We start from the raw sequence: 20387 nt of genomic DNA, 5'->3' as shown, positions 1-20387 counted from the left end.
CAGCCTCCAGGGGCTGCCAGAATGGAAGGGGAAAGTAGGAAAGCAGTTCCAGGTTTTTCACTACCTCAGCTCATGAGAGACATATGCCATTTTGCTCACATTTCATTGACCAAAAGTAGTCACGTGGCCCTGTCTGACTGCAAAGGAACTGGGAAGTGCTGTGTCCAGAATAGAGAGGTCTGCACCTGTTCTACTTTTTCACCTCCCATTCCATCTTCTGTTGTTCCGGGCTGGTCTGGTCTCCACCATTCATTCCACCACAGCCTCCTTATTCCCAAAGCCAATGGGAATTTTCATATTACCACGCCTCTAGGCAACATTAGTGCCAACCAGTCTCCCACAAACCTAACCTGCACTCAGCTTCCATCATGCCTCATTCTGTGGGTACCCCTTTGCCCCCACAGTGCTCCGTGGATTTCTCCTCACCCAATCCACCTCTAAATGCTGGTATTTTCTCAGGGCAGGTCTTGGTCCCATTATTATTTATTTTTTCCTGTATACTATCTCCCTAAATAATTGTATCTGTCCTATAGTTTTAAATGCCTCTATTTCCTAATACAGCTTAGACATGGCCCCCAGCACAGATACTTTTCTTAATAGACCCCTCTATACTTTTCTACTCAGCTACTTACTTGACATCACACAGTGACATTGCATAAGGGACTCACATTGCCCATGTCTGCATCAAGTGTGCTTTGTCTGGATCAGAAATTGGGGAGTGATACATCCTTGACAGCTCCCTTTTGCTCAACCACAAGTATGAACAACCCATAAATCCTGTCAATTCAACCTGTAAAATAGATAAAAAGGAGTCCTGAATCCACAAGCCCTGCCTGTCACAACCACTGCTCTCAGTGCCAGCTCAGGACTGGCCTGCACAAATGGCCTCCTGGGGGCCTCCCTGTTCCACACCTGCTCCTTGCCAAGTCTCGCCTGGAAGAACCCAAGTTTCTCTTTAAAATGGAAGCCAGGTCATGTCATGCTCTGCTGAAAACCGTGCTCCAGCTTCTCACTTCATCAGAATCAAGCCCAAGCCCTCTACTGTGGCCTGTGTGGCCCATGGGACTTGGGCTCTGTGGCTCCCCTCCTGGCACCCATGGGATCCTGACCCTCCTTTGGGCACCCTAGTGCCTTTTCATATTGGGCCTCTTCACACTCATTACTCTATCTTTGAGCGTGGATGGTGCGTTTCTAGCAGTTGCCTCTCAGCTAAGATGTCACCTCCTCTGTGAAGCACAGGCATTGAGGAGAACCTCACAGTCCACAAGGCTCACTGCACCAGCTGCACTCACACTGGGCCCTCTCTGATGTGAATAGAAGCTCTGTGAGTGCCCTCCTGTGACCCACTTGATTTTCCCTGGTCCTGATTCCTCCCAGGACTCGCCTGCCCTGTATTTGAACCTGAACATTTGCCCCTTGTGTTAAGAATTGTTTTTATCTCAAGATCGGAAGACCTGATTGCCCACTAACTGGAAAGGCCAAGATTTGGAAATTAAAGCCAAAAATAAATTTCACCATTTACTCTGTATTCAGCATGGTGGCCTGACAAGAAACTGTTTGGCGATAAACACCTTGTTTGTAACAGTGTGACAACTTTTGGTATTTAAGGCATTTCTGAGTGTATAACCTAAATGTTCAGAAAAGTGACCGTAGAAATTTCTGCGAATGTTCTGGGGTCCTTTGCCACACCTATAGATGTAAGACAGCTGCCACAGGGTCACAACAACACTGCCTGCCTAGGGCCAGCTCCTCCTGCAGACTCAATGCCAGCTCCCAGGAGCAGAAGATTCCCCCAAGAGAAACTCCAGGAGATGGGCCAGCCAGGACTACAGCGCCACCCACCCAGAAGGCCTCAGGCCAGCTAATATTCCCAGGCCTCAGTTCCCCAGGGACAATGCGTTTCCAAGGCCAAGGGCACCATCAACAGCAGGGCAATCATTCAGAGAGCTGAGTGCAGACTACTCTTCAGATCTTCCCTCCCACACAGGGAGGAGCAGAGAATGCAGGCAGAAGGCCAGCTGAGCCTGGAGTATGGGGCCCTGGAGACTGAGCATGGCAGAGCATCTTGGGAGACAGAGGATCTGAGGATCCAGCTCTCAGGGTATGAGCCCCACCAGCTTCCCAGCTTCCTCCCCTCCGGAAGCAGCACCAGTTTTCCTTTGGGAACTTTCCCTCCCTGACCTTCTGGCCCTGTGGCTGGGTGCTTGCTCCATTACCCCATCCCAGTTCTCTCTCCTAGGGTGAGCACATGTTCCAAGGGCTGTCCAGGCTATTCATCCCTTGGCCACCAAGACTCAGAGGATAGGTACATGCACTAAGACAGAATAGAAAGTTTCTCTTAATTGAAATCTCTGGCAGGTGGCAGTTAAGCCTGGAAATCAATTATTCACCACACAGAGAGACCCTACCTGCATGGGAAGCCTAAAGAGTGGAGACAAGAGCTAAGAGATGGGAAGAGCCAAGTCCTGAGCCAGGATTTCAGCCCTTAGAGCCGACCATGCCTGCCAGTACTTTATATTCTCCTCTGCTGGGCCTCCGACTCCTTCCACCACAAGAGGGCTTCCACTTATGCAGGGCAAAGCCAGCCTCACCCCAAGACAGATGGGGCACCGTGAGCTGGGCAGACAAGGAATCCAGGTGTGAAATCCAAGAGACACTCACAGAGAGTGAGGAACTTGGAAGGGCAGTCAGAAGCTTGAGGCAGGAGCAGCAGCCTGAAGCCCTGGCTGGGCCACAGCTGTGTATCCAGGAGTCTGTGCCGCCCAGGCTGGGTTGGGATGGCCTGACTTTGAGTGGCACTGAGGCTGCTCAGACACCTGTCTATACTCAGGAGTCTGAGTGCAGGAACTGGCAGGAGCAGCAAGTCTTCAGGTTCCTAAATGCCCCTAGGGAGTGACACAGGCCAAACTGTCCCTTGGTCCTCCAAAATGATGTCTCGTATCCCTCCAAGCCCCAGACACACATCCTCCCTTTGCCCCTGTGCTCACACTAGACCCTTGCCCTGGAGTGCCCTTCATTCCTTTACCACACATCCACAGGGTCCCCCATTCTTCAAGGCCCGGCTGGTGAGCCCCCTCCTCTGGGAAGCCTCCCCTGACTGGCACAGCGCATAGAGAGCCCTCATGATCTGAGTCACTGGGTCACTGGAATGATCATCTGAAAGACCACCAGACACACTGGATTCGATATTACCCTAAGCTACTTAAGGCTAACTTCCCTCTCCCCAGAGGAAATGCCCTTAGCTAGCCAGCCAAGACCACAGAGGATTCAGTGTTTAAAGGAAGAGCAGTTCTGACCGTTCAGCAAGAAGTCTTCTGGGAGGCCTAGAGTCATTCGTGGGTCCTTCCATATCATGAAACACCAGGTCCAGAAGGCCAGCTGCACCAATGACCAAGAGCAGGAGACAGACGTCTCAACTCCAGCAGAGAGAGCAAGTTCTCCCTTCTCCTCTGCCTTTCAGTTCTACTCAGCCCTCAATAGATTGGATGATGCCCACCCTCATTGGTGGGGGCCGTCTTCTTAGTCTACGGAATCAAGTGCTAATCTTTCCAGAGATATCTTCACAGACACACCAGAAATAACCTTCTACCAGATATCTGGGCACACCTTAGCCTGGTCAAGTTGACACATAAAATTAACCATTGCACCCTCTGTATGTGAATAAATAAGAAATAAACCCACCCCATAGAAAGAGTGGCAAGGAACCTTGGTCATCAACCTTGACACCAGATAAAGTGAGGAAAAAAATTCTCTCCTGAGAGTTAGAACCACAGGCTGATATTCAGGCAAGTTTGGAATCTGAATTCACTGTCCAGTGTAGTACAGAAGACCTTAAGCAGAGAGTTTCATTTAAAGAGAAGTCAGGTTGGTAGTGGCCCCATGTAATGGAAGAAACAAATGCAAATTCATTCCCTTGAAATTAAACTTCAGTCCAGGCCGACCGCAAGTGTAAGATGCTGGGAACTGTTAACATCTAACCTAGTAATTCCAGAAATGTTCAAAGGTGAAAAAAAAATGTGTGTACTGTCATTGAAATATAGTAGTAGCTAGGTGTAAAATAACGCTAGCCGCCATAACAATGTAGTCCCAAGTCTCAATGGATTAACACAACACACAGTCATCTCTTGCTCAGGTAAAGCCCAAGACAGGAGTTCTGAATGGTAGGCACTGCTTACCTTCACTACTGACTCAGAAAGACAGATCCCGCATCCTGTGGCCACCCAGCTTCCATGGTTTCCAAGAAGGGGAGCGAGAAGGAGGAAAGTCCCACTCACACCTGTCACTTTCACTCCCTATCCTCTGAGCAGAATTCAGTCATATGGCCATGCCGAACTGCAAGGGGGCTAGGAAATGTGAGCCAGCACGTGCCTGGGAGGAAGCAGCCAGTCCTGAACAGGCAGTTAACTCCTACCATCCTGCCTCATGGGACCATTGAATACTCAGAAAAGAGTCGTTAGCAGCACCAGATTGTAATGGTGCCTGACACCATGTAGGGACACGGTCAGTGACTACTCTAGTTCTGATTAATAACAAGAACATCTTTGATTTATCAAAGCAATGTATTTTTGAAGACAGTGCTCACTTAACAAAAGAAGTCCCCCCTGGTGCTCCCTAGTGACTTTCCATAGTGGATTTCAAATAGGGATTTGAATTTCAAAAATAAGCGATCTGTTTACAAGAGCACACATATGGTAGGATGCTAATATTTGTGTTTAAAAAAGTGCATTCTTTAAAATCTCTTCCAATTATGTTTTCACAGAAAAGTATGATGCTTAAAAGTGTGAGTTCTGGAACTAGCATCAGCCTGGGTTTGAATCCGGCTCTGCCATTTTATTAACTCTGGGACCTTGAGCTAACCCCTTGACTTCCCACTAAGCTCTGGTTTCTGTGACTGTGACCTAGTAATGGCATGACTACCTCAGAAATTATTGTGAAAATTACCACAGACAGTGAAAGTGATATGCACAGCACAGGGCAGGGCACACAGGGGTCTCAGCAAGTGTAGCTATTGTCCTCTTTGTTGTCACTCTCAGAGGGCACCACTTCTTTCAGCCCCATGTTGGCTGAGCAGCTGTGGGCTGGAGCCAGGTAGAGTCCTGAGCATCCTCCAGAGCAGCCTCAGGGCTTCAGAGTCAACCTTATACGCTGACTAACTGAGCAATGCTCCAGGTGCAGGAGGCATATTATGCTCTCATCTGGGCATCCTCTCCAACTGGTGGTCAGAACATTTAAATTTCCATTTTTAACAATTCTATTAATAGTTTTATTCTGAGAAATAAAGAATGTTAGAAGCCTTAACACAAAACCTCATATCACTCCAATTCCCAGGCACTGGCCACGTCCTTCCAGTTTCTTTGTTTTAACATCTAGCTGAGGCCCACAGAGATGAGCAAATGCCTCAGATTTATAGCCAAATGTAAAATGTAGCTCCATTCTCTCTGGAGGCAAAACCCACAGCTTAATAGTTGGACAACCATACTTTCCAATAGCATCAAGAAAAATTTCTGAGTACTGAAAATTCGATGTTTAGTTATGACTCCTTGAAACGTTTTAGCCACAGTTCCTGGGACAGGAGCCAAAACTGTGGCCCTGCAGAACCCTGCAAGGAAAAGTCACTCACAACCAGCAGCTGCCTGGGAGTCCGTTTGCTGTGTGCACTGCTGCCCTGTCAGGGAGATGGGCCAGCACTCCAGTATCCCTCCATCCTGCCGCTCGGCTCAGGACCCCAGGAGGGGCCAAGCCAGTGCCCGTGCATGTAGCTGCTCCTTGTCCGACAGTCGTTAGCTCGCACTTCCCACCCTGGCCATCTTTCAGATGATCATTCCAGTGACCCAGTGACTCAGATCATGAGGGCTCTCTATGCGCTGTGCTAGTCAGGGGAGGCTCCCAGAAGAGGGGCTATTCACCCAAACTGTTCCCAGAAAGCCACCCTCTTTCACTCTCAGAGCCTTGTTTGGGGTTTGGAGTAGGGTGCCTGGTCTCACCCCTAGTTCCAGACCCAAGCTCAAACTACCCCCACATTTCCCACCCTGCCATGACAATCGGTCAGAATGGGCGCAGGATCCAATTCAAACCCACGGGAGCTAGTCCAGGATCTGGATGGAGAAGCCAGGAGAGACCTTGCTCTGCCCAGCGGGAGGAGGCTGCATCTGTGCTGGCCATCTCTCCTCTTCCTCCAGGTCAGAGAGGAGAGGGAGCTGGCAGGAGGGGAGACAGAGAGACCAAGAAGGACTGGGTGCAGATAACAGTGAGCCCCTTATGTGGATGAGCCTGGAGCTGTGTAACTTTCCAGTTAAGCAACCTGACATTCCCTTGGAGGCATCAGTGGAGATTTATGCCCCTTGGACAAGAAGGAAGCCTGTCTGATCAGCTCACAGACTCCACTGATGTAATTAGCTCTTACACTTTCAGATGTCCTGAGTCCCCAGTCTATGCAAAACCCTGCCCTTCTCGCTACTCACATCACCCAAACCAGTTATGGAGCATGTATTGTGAGCCTGGCTTTGTGGGAGGTCAGGGGATGCAGAGCACCCATTGCCCCTTTTTCTCTGAGGAAACCCAATACACTTCCTGAAAGATGCACACAAACAGTACACTGAAGACAGAGCTAGCGCTGTGCACAGAGTATTGCCGGGGCAGAGAAGGCCCTTGTATTCCAGACTGGGGGTCAGGGAAGGCTTCCTGGAGGAAGTGGATATATGGGAGTTGTGTCAAGAGGTGACAGGGAGGTGCAAAGCAGGGGCACACAGGTGAGCACAGTCCCACAGAGGGACCTCTCCTGGCTGAGCCCCACGCTGGATGCCTCATTCCTGCAGGCCCTCCTGCCCGATTGCCTCCAAGTCTTCTAGAGGCAGCCTGGTCTTCCCAGATATTTTCTCCAAGATCTGTGAGGCTAGGTCCAACGTGCTGTATTTGAGAGGTGGAATGGCAACCACACGCACAGGAGATGCCCAGTATGGGGACTCTCCTGCTCTTCATGGGCACCAGGTGTGAGACTTGGGAGTTCAGGCCCCATGAGGGGCCACACTGTCCCCCAGATGCTTCATGACTCTCAGTTGTCTTCCTTTCTTTCAATTTCAGAAATCCGAAATGTATTGAATAATGGAATGAACAGCCATGTGACTGCCATCCATGATTAACAAAAGAAAACATGTTCTTGATTTTGCTAAAAATAATTTTTTGTGAAAGAAGTAGAACTTTATAGTTTTCATTAAAATGCCTCTCCTCTACAACCATTCTTATATTTTTGTAACTATTTTAATTTTATTTTGGTGAGGAGAGCCAGAGATACCTTGTCCTAATTTTAAAGGGATGGATGATAGGTAAATAGATATAGATACACAACAAACACATTGCCTTGTGAGCTTTGAATTTACATAAACGCTATCACAGCTTATTTTTCAACTTGCTTCTTCTGTCAGCATTAGTTTTTCAAAATAGATTCATGCTGCCATAACTGCTATATAGTAGCCCAATACTTGAATATACCATAATTTGTGAGTCCATTCTTGTATTCAGGGCCCTTAGGTGGTTGCTTATTTTTCACTGCAACAGACAGTGCTGCAAGGAATGCCCTTGTGCACATGTTTGGGAGATGCTCTGGGACATAGAATGAGAAGCGAACGTGTGGGTCTCAGGGGATGTGCATTTTCCATTTTATCCCATGTTGCCAGAGCACAGCTGAGAGTGGCCACACCCACCCTCCCTCTCACCGGCTGTGTGAATTTTCCTGCTTCTCCCCACTTGAGATGAACATCATACTTTCTGAGTTTTGCCAACTGGATGGATGTGAAGCCATATATAACCTTTTTGTTTTACTTTGTATTCCTCTTAGTAGTAATGTGGATAAGCAGTTTTCATTTATCTTTGGCCATTGATAGTTTTTCTTCATGAAACTCTTGGTGTTAACCTTTCCCCACTCTTCTTTTGGGTTAATTATTCTTTGCCAAGAAAATTCACATGCAGGACTTGAGGTTTACTGGACACTCTCCCTTTCCTGCATAGCAATTGTCTTCTTCAGTTGTGGCCATAAGTTTGGTTAGTGGTGTGCCTTGCCAAAGAAATTGTGTGCATGTGTCGTGAGTGTGCATGTGTGTGTGGCAGTAGTAGTTAGAATAGCTATCACATAACAACATTTCCCTTACTATTTGTGCCTTTTGTGCCTTGTCTACAGTCTTTCTCTCCTCTGATATGAATAAGACTCAGCTTTCTGTTACCTTCTCAAGGTTATAAAGTTCACGTTTGGATCTTTAACCCACATAGAATTTGTTTTTGGAATGAGGAATCTAATTTTAATTTCCTTCCTCTAGGAGAGCTAACATCTGAGCACCATCTATTAGAAAGCCCCTTGTTCTCTCTGATCTGTCACACCATCTCCGTGATTCACCAAGTTCTCGGAAATGCTCTGGTCTGTTTCTAGGCCAGTGATTGGCAAATGTTTCTAAAAGGAGCCAATTAGTAAATATTTTAGGTTTTGCTAGCCAGATGGCCTCAGTCACACAAAGACTCCACTCTGCCAGAGGATGCAAGCAGCTGCAAACAGTACAGAAGTGAGTGAGCGTGGCTGCTCCTCTGTTATACTACTATACTTACCTTTGCAGCAATACCACACTTTTAACACTTACTATAACTTCATAATATGTCTTGATGTCTAACAGAAAAAGTACTATTCATTTTTTCTTTGTTTTTTGAATTATCATGATTATTCTTGGGTTTTAATTCTTCCAAATTAGAAGTGATTTTAACAAATTTCATAAATTTCTGTACTGGATTTTTTTGGAATTGCATTGAATTTCTAGGTTAATCAGGGAAATTCCATCTTTAAAAAATATGTTCATGCATTCAAGAAATATTTGATTGGGGAATACTGGGGACACAGAGCATTCCTCCATCTGGGATGCCTTATTCATGTGGTGTCACACATTCCGCTATGACCTGAGCCAGAAAGCTCAAAGTTTTACCCTCCACCATTGCCTGTCCATCACCTAACCAGTCACGGGTAGGATCACCACTTCTCTTCTCCCTAACATCCTCTCAGCCTCCCTCTTAAATAACTGTCATCATGTCTGATGCCAGTGGGTCCCTCCTCTGGGCCTCCCCTGTCCAATTCATCTCCACTGCACACTTCAGAGATCTCTCTTGTCACCCACATGCCCTTTGCCACCATGAAGTTCACCATTCTTAGAAGAGCTCGCAGGACACTCTTCATCTGGTTCCTATTTAACTTCCATCTATCCAACTCCACCCACCACCCCAAGTGGGACCTGATGCCCCAGCCATGCAAACACCAGCAGCCCGACCAATGCCCTACCTTATCTCACTCCTCAGTTTTGTGCCCAGCTGGAACCCCTCCTCCATTTTTACCCAGCCAATTCCTCTTCAAGAGCCACCTCTGGTACCACCTTTATGAACCTGACCCCCCTCACCTTACACCATTCCTATGCTCCCACCACCCCAGGTGCTCACCTCAGTCACTGTACATGTTGCCCAGGAGAGGGTGAGCTCCATGACAGCTGGCACCTTATCTGATTTGTTCACAGGAGAACCCACAGCATGTACCCCAGGACCCCAGGAGGCACTAATTAGTGGTAGGCATTAATTAGCACTGGTTGCATAAGTAAACAGATGTAGTGAGCAGTCAGAACACAGACAGGGCACAGAAAGGCAGGTGTCAGGTACATATAGGTCATCCTCCCAGGGATGAGACTGAGGGAGGAAGCAGTCCCACTGGCTCTGCAATCTGCTGACCTCTCCCTCCTGCCCCCAGTGAGCTCAGCAGCAGCTGAGGTCCGCCTGTGGAAGAGAAGCCTTGCATAAAAATGCAAATGCAGGCTCCATCCCTCCCTCCACACTTTTCACAGTGCTCATATATCCCTCTCAGACAGATAAAAAGGAAAATGTGCCAGTGAGGACAGAGCCCCTCTGGGTAAGAAAGCAATAGCATTGTGACAAATGTCATGTGGGTTTAAGCAAAGTCCCCCATGGTTGCAAACCCACAGGGAAATAAGGCTGACAAATGCACAGCTTACTCCCTGCACCCTCTTCCTTTGAAATAACTTTGGTTCTGGAAAGGGAGGAAGAAGGAAATAACTCAAAGGTTTTAAAAGCAAAGTTTCTGTCTGCAAACCAAATAGGCTGAATTTTTATAAGCTCTTTTGGAAAAGCATGAAAAATCCAGTTGTTGGAAGAGCCTCCGCAGCATGGAGAGCCTGGGAGAGGTATGAAGGGACTGCCCGAAATCTAACTGCTCCCCAGAGTGGGGTCTGCCCCACCCTGCCCAATCCCTGGTCCAGAGCTTCTGTGCTCACGAGAGAGGGCTCCTGTCACAGGGCTAAGATTCTGTACCAGGGCCTGTGGTGGGCACTTGGGGAGGTCAGAGAGCACCCCACCACCATTTTGGGGAAGCTCCTGCCTATTAAATGTGCCCATTGTGGCAGCTGCCTTCACTGAGCCCACACTGTGTGCCAGGCACTGCTCTCAACCTTTGCATACATTTCTTCATTCAACCCTCACAGTAACTTTATGAGGAAGACATTGCCCCATTTTACAGATGAGGAACCTGAGGCCAAGAGATTAAGGTGTGTTAAAAATAAGAAAAAATGCCCCAAATCAAGTCGCTTATGCTAAGTCCCATGTCACCAAACTGAGACTTAACTTATAGTTTCAGCTCTCCCAGAAGGGGAATCTTAAGTCAGTCAGTTGGGAATCATCTGATCATCACTAGCTGGATCACCTGCCCCACTGACCCCTGACATCTCCTAATGGACAGTGACCTTGCAATAACCACTGCACTCTTTGCCAGAATAACTTCCCGTCCCCACTCCCTTCTGGCTCTAAAAGTCTTTCAGTTTGTACACTTCCTCCGAGCTCTTCTATGTGCTAGATTGGATGCTACTCAGCTCTAACCAATTTTTGCTCAAACGCTTAAGCATTTTAATATGCCTCATTTCATCTTTTAACAGGTGGCACAACTTAGAAGTAGATGATTTGAACTCAGGAAGTCTGTCTCCAAATTCCACTGCAACAGATGCTGTGGGTCCCACCAACTCCTCACCTTGACATGGTCCCCTGGTGATGGCTATTATGAGTGTGAGCTGCCAATGGCTCACAGCCACCCCTTTTCCAGAGAACCCACCTTGCCCAGAGATGCCTGGGAGAACATGGGCTACTGCCCTGGATGGTTTGCAATAAATATGGGAGGCCATAAGAGCCCAGACTTCTTGCTTCAAGGGGCAGAAAACTCTAAAAATGCCATGCACACTTCTGAGCTTCCTGTGAGATCAGGCTGAGACTTCAACTGAACCCACACCTTAGCCTGGCTTTCCTGCTGCCCTGTTCTGCTTCCCTCACTCCCCACAGGTTTCTTCTAAAAGCAGCTCTTTGATAAAACCCCTGCATAAGAATGTCTATCTTGGGCTCTGCTTCCACAGGACAGATCATACTCCTCATAATTAATCACACATCCTTACAGATAAACACTGAGTGCTCAGTGACTGTTTAACAAAATATTCCTCCCAGTGGTGACAGCCCCTTCATTCTCCTCACTCCTCCACTGGTCAGCAGTCTGCAGTCCAGCTCAGCTCAGCTCAGCTCACCTATGTGCATGAATACAAGAGCCACAGAGCGGGCCTGCAGCATCTTCTTATGTCCCTCTAGTAACTTATGTAGAAGTTGGGAATGAGAGGTAGGAAGGAAAATAGAAATTGAGGATTTTACTTTTCTTCCTTACAAATCCTTCAAAGTTATAGATAGGTTTGTGCTTCCAAGAGCTACACATCTGTAACAGTTCTCTCATCATCACCCCTTTACCCCTGGTGAATGAACCCCACCCCCTTAGGAGCATCCCATGCTACAGGTGAGGGTTTGCAGCAGGCAGGGGACAGGGAGCAGTGAGGAACTGTGCTGACTGGGCTTCAAAACAGATGTCAGAGACACTGCAGCTCTTTCCTTTTTGATCAAGTCTGTGCACAGAAATGAGAGCGGGGAAAGACTCAGGCCAACCCCTACCTATTGCCCTAATAAGTCTTATTTCCTTACAAAGACAATGTAATTTCCCAAGTGGCACCTGTGGGTCTGAAAATGAATGTCGTCTCCCAACCGCTGGGAGTGAGGCATCTAAGAACAGGGCTCCAAAATTTGGCCAGCATTTGCATGAGAACAGTCCCCAGTGGGGAGTATTGTGAAATGCTGTAAGTGGGCAGAAAAGTCTGTTTGGGGAAATTAATCATCCTTATCAGAAGAATGTGAGGGGCTTACCTTCCAGAGCTAAGGGCCCTGGCCACAGTTCTGCTCAAAGCTAGTGCCACAGCTGCACTGTCCCCATGCCCTCCTGGAAATAGAGCTGTTCTCCTAGAAAGACATATGGTCAGTGGGCCTACGGCAACTGGAGTCTCCCTCCACCATCCACAGAGACCTCAGATTCCAACATAGCAAGAGAAACTTTGGAGAGACTTAGCCTGGATAACAGTCTGGGGCTCACGACCCAGTGAGAGACCAAGTTCAGATCCAGGTGTGTGAGGGGTCCTTGGGTGATCACATCCTCTTCTGAGTCTTTCAGGTGTGGTACCTACAGTGAAAACTAGAGCACCAGGACACTTCTGTAGCATCTGAAACAAACCCATCTCAATACAGTTTACCCAAAAGAAAAGGGGGTGGGGCTATCAGCAAGAAAACTGAGAAATCCAGGTGCACAGCAAGTGTCCAGGGGCTCAAGCACTGTCATGGAGCTCAGCCGGCCTCCGTTTCTGCTCTGTGCTTCTCCCATGGATTTCTTCTCTGGTAGTGTTCTTACCTGGAGGGAGAGCAGTGCGGGCTCGTGCCTTACCAACAGAAAGAGGCCCTCCCTTTCAGGCACATTGGTCCCATTTGAACCATATAACCACCCTCAACTCATTCACTGCATCCAGAGGAATTTGGCCTCCAGGTGGCTAGACTGGAGTCAAGGCAGAGAAGGATGTTAAAGAAAAAAATGGCACTTGTTCTTTCTTTCAGGACCATAGCAATATGTGTAGGGACCACTGCAGTGGGGTTTTTCAGTTAGAGAGACGCTGGGTTCAATTCCAAATACAATACAAGGAAAGATAGAAATTTATAGCCAGGGAACAGCTGAAGGGCAGTGGGTGGAAAATTACTAAGAGGACACTTAAGGAGCAAGGAGGATTCTGGCTAAATCGACCTAACAGATTTCTTGCTGAGGCAGGCCAGGGTGATCAGACATCACCTGCGAGAATGATCTCCTGGGAGGATGAGGAACTCAATTAAATATCAAGAGTAGAAGATTCTGGCTAAACAACAACTGGATTATTGCCACAGTTGGATAATACAAAGATGACCATAGAAGCCCAAAAGTCAGAGCCTTGTTGAGAGGAGAAATCAGAGGAAACTGAGTAGTTCAGTCAAGGACAGACTCTCTGCCAGGGGGTCAGTCTCCACCCCAACCACCTGGCCTGACAGTGAGGGAGTCACCAAAAGGAAGAGTGGTTGCTGAGCAGGTAGGAAAATAAGATGCCTTCTGCTGGGCACATAGTGGGAGGCTGCTCAAAGGTTGCCTAAAGAGGCAGAAATGGAATCTGAGAGCATCCCAGACTATCTCTGCCAACTTCCATCTGGCCAGGGGATAGCCTTGTTCTAAAGTCATGTCTGAAATCACCCACTATTCCAACTGCCGAGCCACATGCTTCCTTGATGGCAGAACTGATTGAACATCCTTATATCTGTTGATATGTGCACAAGGAAACTTTATACTCAGTTCAACTGGATTTCTCTTAACTTAGCAACTGTGTCTGCAGAACCACTATGATGAGGCACAAGCAGAGGACATGGGGCAGCTTTGAGGAGGTGGAACCACAAAGGCTGACGGCTGAGTGTTGGGCCCAACCCAGGAGCAGAATGGAGGCTAGGAGTACATGGGCATAGCTAGAGGAGGCATGAGCTCTTCCGGGGAGTCAGAGACCCAGACAGGAAGGGCGCAGGTGAGCTGCAACTCTGCCTGGAAAGGTGAGGTCATTTTGAAGAGTCTAGATGCCCAGCTGGGGAGACTGACTTGCTTCTGTAAGCATGGGGAACTTAAAGGTTGTTGAGTAAGGGAAGGGTTTGATCAGAACTCTGCTTTAGGAACATGACTTTGACACTGAGTTATAGAATGGAGTTGTGTGAATGTGGGGTAGGGTGTATGTGTGTTTTGTGGAATGGAGGGAGCACTAGGATAAAGAACTAGGAAGCAGCAAGTGCTATCTGGAAGCTGTTCCAATGTCCAGAAGAAAATAGTCCATTTTAGAGCATTTGGGGTGGAAGGGAGGGAACTGGAAATCAGCATGCCTCAGCATTCCAGAAATGCTTGCATATCTATTCTTATCCCCAGTGATGCAAAAGCCTTGGGAGGAGAAAAGAATGAATAGTAGAATTCCCATTTTACAGGCAAAAAATTGAGACCAAGAGGGCAAGAGTAACATGTATCAGCAAAGGACAGAACTAGGACACACCCAGGCTACCACTCTCCTACCACTTCTTGTGCAGGTGGCACCTGAACCCCAATAGCTCACTCATGTTCCTGCAGGAAAGCGTGGGGAGCCCACCTCAAAAGTCCTGAAGACCTACCAAATAAAGCAATCTGTGCTGCTAATACTAATATAAAGTACGATTACCTCACTGCAGGAGTCCTGAGACTTGTCTCTGGGCTGTTGAGAATGGCAGCAGCAGCTACTAAATTGTGTTTATGGGAGGCTTTTTACCTGAAGAGGTCATAATTCACTCTTGATCAATTTACCTGTTTTGCACATTGCAAATCCTCCAGATCTGTCCACACAAAGTACAGAAAGAGGAAGACAGTCTGTTTATTGGAAAAAGATGACAGAATAATAAGCTAATACAACCACTTAGACTGGTGATTAGATAAATTTTGAGTTTTTTTTAATTTAAATGAAGTATTTTGAGTGATACACTGAGTCAGTTAAATTGAAAAAGCTAAGGGTCTTGATTTGAAAGGATCAGGTCAGAAGAGGATCTGGTATTTGTTGAGCACTGACTATGTGCCTGGCACTGTACATCACTCCCTCATTTACCCTTGCAGCCTTGCAAAGGACTCATTCCCATTTCCAAGGAGAAGCTTGCAGCTCAGTGAGGTTAGGTAGCCAAGCTCATGGTTGGTGATGTAGCTGAAAACTAAAAACACTGCTCCCAGTAAGAAGGAAGTGGAGTTCAAAGGCAGCTGGGCTTGGAGAACTGAGTCTTGTTCTGGCACAAGGCTGGGTTGTGGCAGGAACTACAGTGGAACTCCTAGGAGGTTGACCTGGGACCCTGATGGCAGAGGGTATCTCCCCACAATTTGCTGATGGAGTTGTAGTCCTTGGTTTGGGGTCTGACTCCCAGAATGAATTAGATAGTCAGCCATCCAAAGCTACCACTGATTTCCTCAGGCCACTGCCCCTCTTACCAGCCCCCAGGGGCCTCCCAGCATCCTCAGGAGGATGTCACTGAGTATCCCAAAGCTTCTTTGCCAGTCTCCAGGAACTTCCATGCATGGATTCACAGCCTGGCCAAATCCCTTCCTAACAAACCTTGCTGGTCACTAGGCCTCAGTCTTCCCCTCATTCTCTTTTCGGTCTCATCCCAGCGACCATGCTCCCCATTCCCAAGGCAACCTTCAGAGCACCACACTTGGGGAGCTTCTCCTGGACACTTCAACCCTAGATCTGAGCTCTAGCTCCAGCTGTCTTGGGACCCTGCCTGGCAAGGTAGAATAGGGAAGTCTGGAGGGGCCACTTTGTGCTAAGGAAGCCTGCATCCTGGTCCCGATGAATGGGGGGCCCAGGCAGCAGCTCACAGCAGATCTAACAAAGGCACCTGTCTTCAGAGTGATGACTTCTCTCATGAGCCATGCAGATGTGGTGCATTCCCCAGATGAGGCTTCATCCCTGCTTCACTCTTAGTCACCACAGGTAGACTCTGAGTCCTCTGGAACAGGATGATGAGACAAAGGTGGAACCTGGGATCTCTTAGAAATCAGGAGTTTAACTCACCAAGATGAAGCCTTGATATCAGCTGATAACCCTTGGAAGAACAGCATTCTAACAGGCGTTGGAAGGCCACTGTGATTAGAGTGTCCAGGGCTCTGGACCTTACCATCATTAGAATTAGATGAAGGAGAACAATTTTCCATTAATGTCTCATTCATCCTGCTTTTTGCTGATTTCATGAAAATTATTTTCCTGCTACCACTTAGCAGGCAACTACTCTGACAGTGACTAGAACTGACCTATTGGCCTTCCTAGGAAATGTCCTTACTTGGTTCTCTCTCTAAATAAGCAATTGCATGTGGTATTGATCATCAAGAAATCCCACAGTATTGTGCAGTTAGCAGTTAAACGTGACATATCGTGTTCCAATAGTCCCTGCCGGAGTGACACATGTCTGCAGTAAATATAGGGAAATTACTCCCAGAGAGCAGCCACGGCTGGCCCAGTGCAGCACTAGAGGTCAGAGCAGAGGCCACAGAGCCTCAAGCCGCACCCTTCTGCTCCAGTTCCCAGGGAGCACTCTGCCCCCTCAGGGAGGCTCGGCAACCAGGAAAGCTCTGTTCATCCCAAACAGTCTCAATGCAGTTGGAAAGACTCCTTCCTGCAGAAGACTAGGGGTGGGGGTGGCCACAGATGTTCATCCAAATGACCTTTGTCTCTGGTCTATGCCCACTTTCCTGTGACAGCAGTATAATAGCTGCGAGGTGACACTGTAATGCTTTTCTAGTTAATTAACTACATATACACCGTCTGTAGCCTCAGAGCAAGTAGATTTCAGAGTGAAAAGTGACAATTTTCCTATATTTATGTGTCCAAACTACTTTCTTTAGCAGCTCTTGACTCTCCTTCTCATCCTCTAAGTTGAGTAAATGTGTGGCTCCACTGAAAGGCTCAGAATGACAGGGACATGTAACCACTCATTTAGATAAATGATAGAGTTCCCGGGTCCTGGGAGGCACGCTGCTCAGCACCTTGCCAGGGCCTAAGGAACTCAGGGGAGGCGGAGGGAGGGGCACCTGCTATTTTTTGAATAATACAAATTAAGTGTGTTTATATGCTGCACATTCCCCAGAGCCTGTCTAATGTTCAGATGTTCAGCAGATCTGTCTTACAGGAAGGAACTGAGGGGCCCAAAGGCTCCATCACGGGAAACGTGAAGGTCACCTTTTTTGTCACTTCCTCCCGCATCCTACCTCCTCTCTCTGCTCTGTTCCTTTTGCCCCATGAGGCTGACCTTGCTGGTTGGTGATGCATTACAGAAGCAAAGGAAACACCGGGCATCAGTCCCAACTCCCCTCCCATGCAGATGGGAAGAGCCAGGCCCTAGGCAAAGAAAGGAGTCCAGGAAGGGGTTGGGAGGAAGATTCTGCATTAGGACTAAGATCACTGTATGGTAGAAGGGAGACCACCACCACCTCTCTCATTACCTCTGCCTTCAGCGTCTCCTTGCCAAAGAGGCATCACCTCTTGGACGGTTGTCTGCAGCTTTGAAGATTTTTTTCTTTTTTTAAAGAAAATTAATAATTTTTATTACTCCATCAAGGATTTACTTTTTCTCAGCTTTATTGAGATATAATTGATATATAACATTGCATAAGTTTAAGGTATACAACCTGTTGATTTGATACACATATACTGAAAAATGATTACCACCTCCACCCAATCATATAATTACCATTTCTTTTCTGTGGTAACAACATTTAAGATCTACTCTCTTAGTAACTTTCAGGTATACAATACAGGATTATTGGCTAAATCACCATGCTGTACATTAGATTCCCAGAATTTGTCTTAAAACTGGAAGTACGTTCTCGTTGACCATCTCACTGTTGCAACTTGCCAACTTGACCTGCCGTCCAGGCCAGGATCAAAGCACTAGCTATAATAGCTAAAGCTCCATTATTGAGGACTTACTATGAACCAGACATTGTCCTAAGTGCTCTGCACTACCAAGTTCAGAGCCCTCTGAGCACCTCCAGCTAGTGATGGGAACCCTAGAGCAGAGGCTAGAGGACCTGCCCATGGGCACTCCTCTAGCTCCAGGAGACCCCGGGCAGCCCCTCCTAGCCCTGGGGTTTATGATCTGACAAGGGCCCTGCGAGGCAGCAATTTTCATCCCCGTTTCACAGGTGAGGCAGCTGAGCCCTGCAAAGGGCAGGTGGCACCTCACCCAGGGCCAGAGGCAGAGGCATCACCTGAGGCACCTACCATGCCCTCTTCACAGCCGCACAGCACTCTTGCCCTGGGGTCTGGAGGCCAGAGCAAAAGCCAGGTCTCTTGCTCCTTGAATCTCACTGGTCAGGCCAAGCTGCTGCTTAATTAGCATCCTTTGCCTCACACACCCCACTGAAGCTGAAATATCTGTGTTGTTGATTCTGCTGTAGTTGCCCAGGTAGTTTCCTCTTTTCTGCCTTCCTTGAGGGCATTGTGGACTAAGCTGCCTCTGGATACTAGTTAATCAAGACCAGCCCTTTGATTTTTGGTGGACCTTCTGCTTCTGACTGATGCCACCATGACTGTCAGATGTGCCTTCTCCAGCAGATATCCATCACTAGAGAATACACAACTAGAGGGAGCCAAACAGCGCCACTGGCCAGGTTCCCCAGCAAGAATCCTGCTTCCATGCCTGATCTTGAAGTGGGCTTGCAGCGACCCAATACATGATATCTAATATGCATTTCATGCTTGCCAAGGCTGGCACTGTGCCTAGCTCTCCTTCATGTCTCCTCCTGTTATCATTCCAAACCCCAGGAAAAAAATATGCTTGTTTATAGCTTATGGATAAAGAAACTGAAGAATAGAGAAGTTTGATCATTTGCTCCAGGTGCACAAAGGAAGAGAAGAGGGGAAACCCAGGACCATCAGATGCCAAACCTTACACATCTCACTTACAGTCACCAACACTGAGCACTGATTACAAGCTAGCACAGATGGGAGACAGACAACTGTCAGAAAGAACCCCTATCTCTAGGGAGTCAACAGCCAAGGGGGGGAGACAACACACACAAAACCATGATACAAGGCAGGCCATTTCTAACAGTCCTCGATGGAACAGCAGATGATGGGAGGCCCTAATTTCCCCCATGGACTATCCAAAGAGGTCCTCACTACGACTGGAATGCAGCAGTGCCCACTGCCAACAAACCAGCCCTATCTCTTCAGTTTAGACCAACCACAAGAGGGTAAGTTCTATTCCCAATATTCACAGGACAGAGAGCTAGACACCTACATGGCATGAGTCTCATCCTCAGAAGACAGCCGCAGTCAATTGAAGGGCCCATTTATAGTGTAATTCCGGCAGGTGGGAAATCCCAGGGCAAAATACCTTTGAAACCAAAATCAGTCAAAGGAGCAATAAAGTGGGAGAAACCCATTTATATCTTATAACAGTCATGCCACATCTCTCTCAACCCTGCTGCAGAAGAAAAGACCCCACCCAACTTCTCTGGTCCCGATATGCCCTTGCTAGCCCTTGTCATTACCTATTAGTATGGAGATGGTCTACTTCTCTCCACCCCTTGGAAACACCTATTGATTGGAGATGCACTAAGGCCAGGCAAGAAATTTTGGCAATACTGCAATTTTACCCACAGGGACCTTCTGGAAGCAATCACAACCATGTCTTAGTGCTGCAAGAAACTGAAAGACAGAAAATGGTGGAAATGGTGACGTGTTCCTCAAAATGCAGCCCCTACCACATACACAACTGTAGACTTGCTGCTCTCTTTTTATTGTTATAATGATTTCCCTGAAGTATTTTTAAGCTGGAGAGATTTTCTACAATCTGATGAAAAATCGCTCACTACAGGAGACCCAATTTATTGGCAGAAATCCTAACATATTGGTAACTGGCTTGGTAATAATTCTCTTCCATGTAAATTGGCTCATTATTATCAATTTTTGTCAGCTCTTGAGTGAGTTTTGATCTGCTTGCCCACTTTGGCTCTGGTGCTGCAGAGAGGTGAATGGGAACATCCAGTCCCCCTCCCCACAATGGGTGCTGGAGACCTCACACCACCCCAGGGGAAGAGGGTGAGATGGGGTGACAGATTCGGTGTCATTAGAGCTTTGGATTTTACATTCAGAGCAGAGACGTGTTAAGGAGACTTGCAGTGAGGTGTTGTAAAAACAGAGTTTGATTGAAAGAGCTGGCACATAATGCAAATGAACACTTTGTCCCATGATTCATTGCTATCGGGAGAACTAAATTTGTACAGAGGAGAGATGACTAATGGGAGGCATAATAATTGTCGATTTATACCTGCAAAGAATTAATCAAGAGGCCTGGAGGAGACAGCGCTTTGTGGCCACTATGGGTGTGTGTGCTGGGGTCATGCAGTGCAGGGAGGAGCTGGGAAATTAGGCTGAATAACA

The sequence above is a fragment of the Manis javanica genome, chromosome 17, assembly GCF_040802235.1.
Source record: "Manis javanica isolate MJ-LG chromosome 17, MJ_LKY, whole genome shotgun sequence".
In the NCBI taxonomy this organism is placed as follows: Eukaryota; Metazoa; Chordata; class Mammalia; order Pholidota; family Manidae; genus Manis; species Manis javanica.
This window is presented reverse-complemented; position numbering follows the sequence as displayed.